Source organism: Chrysochloris asiatica, unplaced genomic scaffold (assembly GCF_000296735.1).
Source record: "Chrysochloris asiatica unplaced genomic scaffold, ChrAsi1.0 scaffold00205, whole genome shotgun sequence".
Classification (NCBI taxonomy): domain Eukaryota; kingdom Metazoa; phylum Chordata; class Mammalia; order Afrosoricida; family Chrysochloridae; genus Chrysochloris; species Chrysochloris asiatica.
The window spans coordinates 1,644,888-1,655,501 of record NW_006408723.1 but is presented as its reverse complement, the minus strand read 5'-3'; the positions used below and the strand labels follow the sequence as shown (position 1 = coordinate 1,655,501).

The following is a 10,614-nucleotide window of genomic DNA, read 5'->3' as shown; positions in this document are numbered from 1 at the left end:
AATGTTGAAGATCAAAGATGTCAGCTTGAGGACTAAGGTGCACCTGACCCAAGCCATGGTATTTTCAATAACCTCATATGCATGTGAAAACTGGACAGTGAAGAAGGAAGACCATAGGAAAATTGATGCTTTTGAGTTATGGTGTTGGAGGAGAATATTGAAAGTACCACGGGCTGCCAAAAGAACCAATAGATACATTTTGGAAGAAGTGCAGCCAGAGTGTTCCTTGGAGGCCAAGATGGCCACACTGTGTCTCTCATACTTGGGACATAGTGTCAGGAGAGACCAGTCACTGGAGAAGGATATCATGTTTGGTAGGTGGAGTGTCAGAGAAAAAGAAGAAAACTCCCAACAAGATGGATTGGCCAAGTGGCAGCATCGATGGACTCAAGTGTGGCAACAGTAGTGAGGTTGACCCAGGATTGGGCAGTGTTTTGTTGTGCTGTGCATAAGGTTGCTATGAGTCGGTACCAACTTGATGGCACCTAACAACAACAACAACAAATTGTTATAATGACTAATTGTGACTGTCACAACTGTAAAGGTAGAAGTTTTGTAACATTAAGGGGGGAGTAGTTCATTTTACAGTCCATGAATAGAGGACCCTAGGACCATCAAAGGGGACGAGCACAAGCGGAATATCCAGAGAAGCAGCGACACCAGAGATGGAGAAAGAGATGATGACATGGAGAGATAGAAAAGCTAAGGAATCTAGACTCATGGGAAGATAAAAGCTGTGTGCTGGCATCCAGGAGGCAGGCTTGCAGAATCTGCCCTTCAACGCCCCCAAGACCACCCCCCAAACCCCAGAGAGAATAGAAGCAAATACTGTTGAATGATGATGCATGGAGGGTATCATTGCATTGTAAGCATTGCAATGAAACAATGAGTGTAAAACTGATGTTCTCCCATGTAAGCTATCACTCAAATCACAATTAAAAAAAAAAAAAAAGAAGAAGAAGATAGAGGGAATATGCAGAATCATTGCACTGAAAAGAAATGGCCAATGTTCAACCATTTCAAAAGGTAGCGTATGATCAAGCTCCAATGGCACTCAGGAAGCAGTCTAAGCTGCATTGAAGGCATTGGTGAAAACAAGGTTCCAGGAATTGATGGGAATAAAATTGAAATCTTTCAACAAACCAGTGCAGCACAGGAGGCACTCACTCATTTATGCCAAAAATTTGGAGGATAGGTACAAAGAGAACTGATTGGAAAATATCCATTTGTACCCATTCCAAAGATGTAATGTGGAAATCATCAAACAATATCATTAATATCACAGGAAAGTAACATTTTTCTGAAGAAAAAAAATTAGCTGCAATAGTACATCAACAGAGAAGTGCCAGAAACTCAAGTTGTATTCAGAAGAGGACATGGAACTAGGGATATCATTGTTGTTGTTAGATGGATCTTGGTGGAAAGCAGAGATACCATAAAGATGTTTACTTGTGCTGTATTGAAAGCAGAAGCATTTGACTGAGTGGATCATAGCAAGCTATGTATAGTCTTGTGAAGAATGGGTGTTCCAGAACACTTAATTGTGCTCCTGAGGAACTTGTAAATACACCAAGAGGCAGTCATTTGAACAGAACAGGGGGACATTGAATGGTTTAAAATAAGGAAAAGTGTGTGCTGAGCAAATAATTTGAAGAAAAGCGTGGCATCAATATTGCAGGAGGATAAGCACTAGACTGCTTCTTGGAAACCCTGTACAAGGTCACTATGAGTTGGAATCAATTCTATAGCACTTAACAACATATATAAAGGATGCAACCTTGCTTGCTGGAAGCAAAGAGGACTTAAAATATTTATGAAAATCAATAACTACAGCCTTTTCAGTATGGATTGCGCTTCAATGTAAAGAAAACAAAAATCCTCACATCTGGAGCAATAAATAACGTTATGAAAAATGGAGAAAATATTGAAGTTGTCAACTACTTCATTTTTCTTGGATCCACCATCAACACTTATGGAAGAAGCAGCCAAGAAACTAAAGGACATTTTGCATTAGGCAAATCTGCTGCACAAGACCTTTTTGTGTGTGTGTTGAAGAGCAAAGATATCAGTTTGAGGACTGAGGTGCGCCTGACTGGTGTTTTCTTTTTTTCTTAACTTTTTATTGTGAATTGAGTGAAGGTTTACAGAGCAGATCATCAATTTTACATTCAACAAATCAAATAGTTTGCATCATTACATGTTTGCAGTCCCCTCCATGCACCAACAGTTAACAGAATTTACCTCTATTCACTTCAACTGTTGAATTCTTCCTCGTGTCTCTTATTACCTTCATCTTTCCTCTGCTAACTCCCTCTTGTATATTGTCTGCCCTATGTTAACATGTGTCTGCCCTCTAGCCCATGAATAATTTTACTTCCCCTCCACCTTCCCCCACCCCATAGCCATCACATATTTTTCTTTTATCTAGAAAATCTTATTTTTAAACTTTTTACAACATTGGTTTCATATACAATGTTTATCCTTTTGTGATTGCCTAATTTCCCTCAGCATAATGTCCTCCAGGTTCAACCATGTTGTGACATGTTTCACAGAGTCATCATTGTTCTTCAGCATTTTGTAGTGTACCATTATGTGTATGTACCAAAGTTTGTTTACCCATTCTTCTGCTGATGGACATTTAGGCTGTCTCCATCTCTTTGAGACATCTCTTGTAGATAGCATATTGAAGGATCTTTTTTTTTTTTTTTTTTTTTTTTTACCCATTTTGCTCTTTATGTATTTTTTTAGATGAACCAAATCAAACATTTTATTAAACTTTTTGGGATGAAGAAAACAATGATATAAAATTAAGTCATAAGAAATACTCTCTTCTACTATCTTAAACCATTTTAATGGTTTACAAAATGCTCACACAGCAAATACAAAATGCATGAACACACCCTTCCTTTTTAACTTCTGCTGCAAGAAATGCAACATTAACAAACATACAAATTTCTTCTGTACCATTCTTAAAAGTATAGTTACCAAATTATTAATTTTAAGATGTTATTCATACATTTTTATTCATACTTTTAACGAGATATTTGCCAATACATACATTATTTTCCTTAACTTTATTTTTACATTAAGCCACTGTCTGTCATGCAGCCATCAAGAACACAGGCTTGTAGTCCAATTTAGACTCTAGCTTCTTCGAATCAGCCACGTTTCTGACTGCTTTCATGAAGTCTTCCTGTACTACAAAATCATGATCAACACGAATTGCAAACATACCTGCTTCAGTGCAAACATTTGTCAGGTCTGCACCATTAAAGCCATTTGAAAGCTTTACAATTGCTTCATAATCTATTTCACCATGTTTTGCTTGCTCATTTAGTAAATCAATATGTATTTTTCTATCTAATCTTCCTGGTCGAGGCAAAGCAGGATCCAGTGTATCCAGTCTGTTTGTAGCCATGATCATTTTTACTCTATGCAGAGTATCAAACCCATCCATTTGATTCAGTAACTCCATTAAGGTTCTTTGAATCTCTCTATCAGCTGAAGTACCTTCAGAAAAATGATAACCACCAATAGCATCTATTTCATCCATAAAAATGATGCATGGTTGATGGTCCATAGCATAATTAAACATTTCTCTGATCAAATGAGCACTTTCACCAATGTATTTGTCTACAATAGAACTAGACACAGCCGTTAAGAAATTGTAGTCCAGCTGTCTAGCAACAGCTCATGCCAGGAGTGTTTTCCCTGTACCTGGTGGTCCATATAATAAACAGCATTTTTAAGGTATTATTCCCACATGCTGGAATAATTCTGGGTTTGTAAGTGGTAGTTCTATTATCTCTCTTAATTCCCGGATCTATTCTGATAGTCCACCAATTTCAGAATAAGAAGTATTCCCAGGGTCCTCATGAGACATGTTGTAAACCAATGGATCCACTTTTCTAGGCAAGTATCTCATGATAGTTAGTGTAGTCATATCCAAAGCAACTCTTGTTCCTGGCTTCAGCTTACTTTTGTTAAGCTGTTGATGACAACACACAACATATCTTGGTCCATTTGTAGCTTTAACAATGAATTTTTCTTCAGTTAATTGCTTAAGCACTTCACCCACAATCTGTCCAACACTTTGTAGGACCTTCAGATCATTTTCAGACTTTTCATACTGCTTTGTAAGTTCTTTTAATTGCTCCCTTAACTCCTTGAGATGGCTGTTGATCTCCTTGTGCTCCAGCAGCTTCTTGCGGTAGTCCTGAAGTGCCTTATCTCTAGGGTCCGCCATGATGAGAAGCCCTCTTTATGTATCTTGACTGGTGCATTTAATCCATTTGCACTTAGTGTAATTATAAACAGGTATTAATTGATTGTTGTCATTTTTCCATGTTTTTTTTTTGTGTGTGTGTGGTGCTGCAGCTTTCTTTGTTCCATTATAATCTTCTGTGTTTAGTTTATTTTGTTTGTGTTTCCATTTCATTTCTGTTGTGTTGATAATATTTACTAAATATTTCTGGTTTTTCTCTTTTGATGTTAGGGGAATTTTCTTCCCCTAACTCTTAAACAATTTTCTCTGTGCTTGTCTTTTCTTGGTCTGGAATTCTGATCACCTGTAAATTGTTCCTCTTCATGGTGTCCCATATAACTCTTAGGCTTTCTTCAGATTGTTTCATTCTTTTTTGTGATTATTCTTCTAGCATACTAGTATTGAGAGATTTATCTTCAAGCTCACTAATGTGGACTTCCATTACTTCACATCTACTCCTTTGATCTTTCAATGTATTGTCCATTTCTGAGATCTTAGTATTAATCATCTGGATTTCTAATTGCAGGTTTTGTGTTGTTTCAAAATTTGCATTGTTTTGTCTGTTCTTGTAGTATTTTCCTGAATTCTTCTAAAATTTTTATTGTGTTCTTGCTTTCCTTGAACTTTCTATCAATCCTTTGAAGGTACCTAATTAGCATTCTTTTGAATTCTTTTTCAGTTAGTTCCATTACCTTTCCTTCTTCAGAAACATTCTCTGACTCTTATCTTGGTCATTTGTTTGAGCCATTCTCTCTTGTTTCTTCATGTGATGTAAAATTCACTGTTGTTTCTGGTACATTGGGGTTGTCATACTCGTAGAAATAAACAGCACAGTTGTTGAACCTGGAGGGGAGAAATCTTTGGTAGTCTCCTGCAATTCAAGGAGCTCACAAGATGGTTGTGGAAGGGATGTGGCAACAGAGTTACTGATCCTAGATGGAGTTCCTATTGACCTCAGTGTTATCTATGCTCAGGGCGCTCAATCTGGAAGTAGTTCATGGAGACCCTTGATAGAGCTAGTTTCAGTGTCTGTTAGGACCACAGGAAAGCTCAGGGCAGAGTGACCGGTCTGTTGGCTCTGAGGGTTTTGTAGGTCTGAAGCTGAGCCAACCTGAATCTAGACACCAAAATGCACAATAAAGCATTGCAGTGGCCTCTGACTTACACTGGCCTGACTCCCAACCCTGTGGCTCTGAACTCCTGGAAAGCAGGGTCTGTTCTGGGGATGGACGAAGTAGGAGTTGGCCACACCTCTGGTCACCTGGGGAGTGTGAGGAAAAAGAATAAATTGAACCTTTCCTGGCACCAGCATGAATCTGTTCTGCCAGGCCTCCATCTGCTGCCAAAACTGCTCACAAGATGGTAGAACCTCGTCTGGCTAGCTGTTCATCAGTCAGTCTCTCTCTCTCTCATTCTGCTCAGTCTCTTTTCCCAGCACATACTCTATCCACTTTTCTAACCTTTCTTCTGACATTCAGGATGCCAGAATTTTCAACCATGTCTGTTGTATTTTTGTTGTGAGTCCCGGGGTGGCACTGTGGGTTAATGCACTGGACTGCAAAGTCAGTTGAACCACAAGGTCAGTGATTCAAATATATATATTTGTTCTTGTCAAATATATATATATATATATATTTGTTCTTGTCAAGTACTATAGCATAGGTTCCAACCCATAGAAACCCTGTATAGGGTTTCCTAGGAGCGACTGGTGAGCTTGAACCACCAACTTGTGGTTCAAACTGACTTTGCAGTCCAGTGCATGAATCCTCAGTGCCACACTAGGACTCACTTTCTCTCTCATATATATATACTATGCTTTTATGTATACACACACACACACACATATGAAAGCACGGTGACTCCATAGGATAAACGCTGGACTGTGAACCATAAGATGGGCCATTACAGCCCAACAAAAATATGAGGTTTTCTGTATATGTTTTTATTGTTGTTGTCAAGTCAGTTCTGATTCACAGTGACTCTGTATAAGGTTTTCATGGAGTGGTTGGTGTGTTTAAGTCACCAACCTTGTGGTTAACAGTCCAGTGTTGATCTTATAGTGCCACACTAGGGTATATATTCACTGCTCATCTGTCAGTTTGTCAGGCTATAGTGGTTGCATGTTGCTGTGATGCTGCAAGCTCTGCCACTGGCATTTTAAATACCAGCAGGGTCACTCATCGTAGACAGATTTCAGCTGAGCTTCCAGACTAAGACAAATTAGGAAGAAGGAGAGGCAGACTGCTTCTGAATGTTTAGCCAATGAAAACCTTATATGTAACAGTGGAACCTTCTCATATACAATGCTGGAAGATAAGATCCTCGTACTCAAAATATGACAGGGGATTAGCTGCCTCTGCAAAGTAGTATTAACTACAGTGAAATGAATACAGTAATGTTTTCAGGTCCTTCATTTCCTACTGAGCACAACTCAAAATGAGAAACAACTGCAAGCATCCATTAATAATTAGAATATGGAAAGTATGAATCTAAGAAAATTGGAAGTTGTCAAAAATGAAATGGAACACATAAAGATCAATATCCTAGGCATTAGTAAGCTTAAATGAATTGGCATTGGCCATCTTGCATCTGACAATCATGTAGTTTACTATGCTGGGAACTATAAATTCAAAAGAAAATATGCCACATTCATTGTCAAAAAGAACATTTCAAGATCTATGTTGAAGTGAAAATTCTTTCTGTGATAGAATAGTATCCGTACACCTACAAGATAGACCCCTGGTGTGGACTCCTGGAGTGACACAGTAGGATGAACACTGGTCTGGGAACCACAAGGTCAGCAGTTCGAACCCAACAGCTGCTCCTCAGAAACCCTACACTCACTTGTTGTGAGTAAGAACCGACAGGATAGAACTTAACAACAATAACCAAATAGACCAGTTAATACTACTATTATTTAAATTTGCACAGTGATTACTCATATCAAGTTTAGACTAAAGCTGAAGAAAATTCAAACAAGTCCATGAGAGTCAATATGACCTAAATACCCACAAGTATTTAGAGACCATCTCAAAAAAGATTTGATACATTAGACACTAATGACTGAAGACCAGATGATTTATGGGATGACATCAAGAACATCATACAAGAAGAAAGCAAAGGGTCATTAAAGAGACATGAAAGAAAGAAAAGACCAAAATGGATGACAGAAGAGACTCTGAAACTTGTTCTCTAGCATAGGGATGCTAAAGTGAATGGAAGAAATGAGGATGTAAAGAAAATTTCAAAGGCACCTCAAGAAGACAAAGTCAAGTATTATAACGAAAAGTGCAAAACTTGGAATTAGAAAACCAAAGTAAGAGAACAAACTTGCCATTGTTCAAGTTAACAGAACTGAAGAAGTCTATGGACAAAATGGACTCCTGGTGTGGTGCTGTAGGGTCAGCACTGTACTTTAAACCACAAGTTTGGCAGTTCAAGCCCACCAGCTGATCCTCAGAAATCCTGTACAAGGTTGCTATGAGTCGGAAATGACTGGATGGCACTTAACAACAACAGCATGGAAAAAATATTGAATGGTGCAGAACACATCAAAAGAAGATGGAAGAAATTGAGTCACTGTCCAAAAAGAAATAGTAAATGTTCAATCATTTCAAGAGATAGCATATGATCAAGAACCTATGATACTGAAGGAAGATGTCCAAGCTGCACTGAAGGCACTGGTGAAAAATAAGGCTTCAGTAATTGATGAAATACAAATTTATGCAGCACTGGAGGCACTCACTCATCTATGCCAAGGAATTTGGAGGACAGCTACCTGATCAACATATTGGAAGAGATCCATATTTGTGCCCATTCTAAAAAGAGGTGACTCAAAGAAATGTGAAAGGCATGACATGTCATTAGTTTTATATGCAAGAAAAATTTAGCTAAAGATAAAAAATGACCACAACAGTATACCAACAGGGGACTTTCAAAATTCAAGCTAGTATCAGAAGAGGAAATGAAATGAGGGAAATCATTGCTGATGTATGATAGATCTTGGCTAAAAGCATAGATTCCCAGAAAATGTTTACTTGTGCTTTATTGACTATGTACAGGCATTCACCTGTGTGAATCATGACAAACTATGGATAACATTGCTAAGAGTGGGTATTTCAGAACACCTAATTCTGCTAATGAGAAACCTGCGTATAGACCAAGGGGAAGTTGTTAGAACAGAACAAGGAGTTCCTGAATGATTAAAAATCAGAAAAGGTGTGTGCCAGGGCTGTATTCTTTTACTCTACTTACTAAATCTTTATGCCAAGCAAATAATTCAAGAAATTGGCTTATGTGAAAAAGAATATGGCATCAGGATTGGAGGAAGATTCATTAACAACCTGTGAAATGCAGATGACAAAACATTGTTGAAAGTGAAGAGGATTTAAAATATATACTAATGAAGATCTAACACCACAGCCTAAAGTATAGATTGTCTCTCAATGCAAAGAATATAAAAATCCTCACAACTGGATGACTAAATAATATCATGATGAATGGAGAAATGAGAGAAGTTGGCAAAGACTTTGAATCCACCATCAACATTCATGGAAAAAGCAGTCAAGAAATCAAAGGATGCGCTGCATTAGGGAATCTGATTCACAAGACCTCTTTAAAGTGTTCAAGAGCCAAGATTTATCAGTTTGAGGAATAAGGTGCACTTGACACATTCTGTTTTATTTCTAATAGCTTTATTGTTGTTGTTGTTAAGTGCTGTTAAATCAGGCTTGTGAAAATTGAATAGTGAATAAGGAACACTGAAGAAGCATCAATGAATTTAAGTTATGCTGTTGGAGAAGAATATTGAAAGTACCATTGACTCCTAGAAGAACAAACATATCCATATTGGAAGAACTATAATCAGAATGCTCCTTAAAAGTGAGGTTGCCAAGATTTTGTCTCTCATACTTAGGACATGCTATCAGGAAGAACCAGTTCCTGGAGAAAAACATTATGCTTGGTAAAGTGGTTGTTGTTGTTGTTAGGTGCCATCAAGTCGATGCCAACTCATAGCACAGCAGAATGAAACACTGACTGATCCTGGGCCAACCTCACTACTGTTGCCTCGCTTGAGTCCATCGATGTTGCCACTTGGCCAATCCATCTCGTTGGGTGTCTTCCTTTAATTCTCTGTCCCTCCACCTTACCAAACATGATATCCTTCTCCAGTGATGCTTCCTCCTGACAATATGTCTGAAGTATGAGCGACAAAGTTTGGCCATCTTTGCCTCCAAGGAGCACTCTGGCTGCACTTCTTCTAAAACGGATCTATTGATTCCTTTGGCAGCCCATGGCACTTTCAATATTCTCCTCCAACACCATAACTCAAAAAAAAGCATCAATTCTTCTATGGTCTTCCTTATTCACTGTTCAGCTTTCACATGCATATGAGGTTATTGAAAATACCATGGCTTGGGTCAGGCGCACCTTAGTCCTTAAGTTGACATCTTTGCTTTTCAACACTTTAAAAATGTCTTGTGCAGCAGATTTGCCTAATGAAATACGTCATTTGATTTCTTGACTGCTGCTTCTGTGAGAGTTGATAGTTGATCCAAGAAAAATGAAGTCCTTGACAACTTCAATCTTTTCTCTGTGATAAGAATGTTTTTTGGTCCAGTGGTGAGAATTTTTCTTTTCTTATCATTGAGATGTAATCCATACCAAAGGCTGTGCTCTTTGATCTTCATCAGTAAATGTTTTAAGTCCTCTTTACTTTCAGCAAGCAAGGTTGTATCATCTGCACATCACAGGTTGTTAATGAGTCTTCCTCCAATCCTGATGCCACGTGTTTCTTCATATGACCCAGCTTCTTGGATTATTTGCTCAGCATACGGATTGAATAAGTGTGGTGAAAAAATACAAGCCTGCCGTACACCTTTCTTAATTTTAAACCATTCAGTGTTCCCATGTTCTGTTCCAAAAACTGCCTCTTGGTCCTGGTAGAGATTCCTCATGAGCACAATTAAGTGTTCTGGAATACTCATACTTTGCAATGTTGTCCATAGCTTGTCATAATCCATACAATTGAAAGCCTTTGCATAGTCAATAAAGCAAAGATAAACAGCTTTCTGATATTCTCTGCTTTCAGAAAAGATGCATCGGTCATCAGCAATGATATCCCTCATTCCACGGTCTCTTCTGAATCCGGCTTGAACCTCTCGAAGTTCTCTATCAATGTATCCATTTAGCTGTTTCTGTATTACCTTTAGTAAGACTTTACTAAATATCAAAGATGATTTCCACATTCTGTTGGGTCACCTCTCTTTGGAATGGGCACAAATATGGATCTCTTCCAATCAGTTGGCCAGATAGTTGCCTTCCAAATTTCTTGGCAGAGATGAGTGAGT

General features: G+C 38.3%; 1 protein-coding gene and 1 pseudogene across 1 annotated transcript in view; one reads left to right on the top strand and one right to left on the bottom strand.

Moving 5' to 3' along the window:
* SHC3 (SHC (Src homology 2 domain containing) transforming protein 3) overlaps nucleotides 1–10,614 on the top strand; it is a 460,599-nt gene that overhangs the window by 352,581 nt on the left and 97,404 nt on the right. The window lies entirely within an intron of this gene.
* Nucleotides 3,101–4,249, bottom strand: LOC102814903 (annotated as a pseudogene).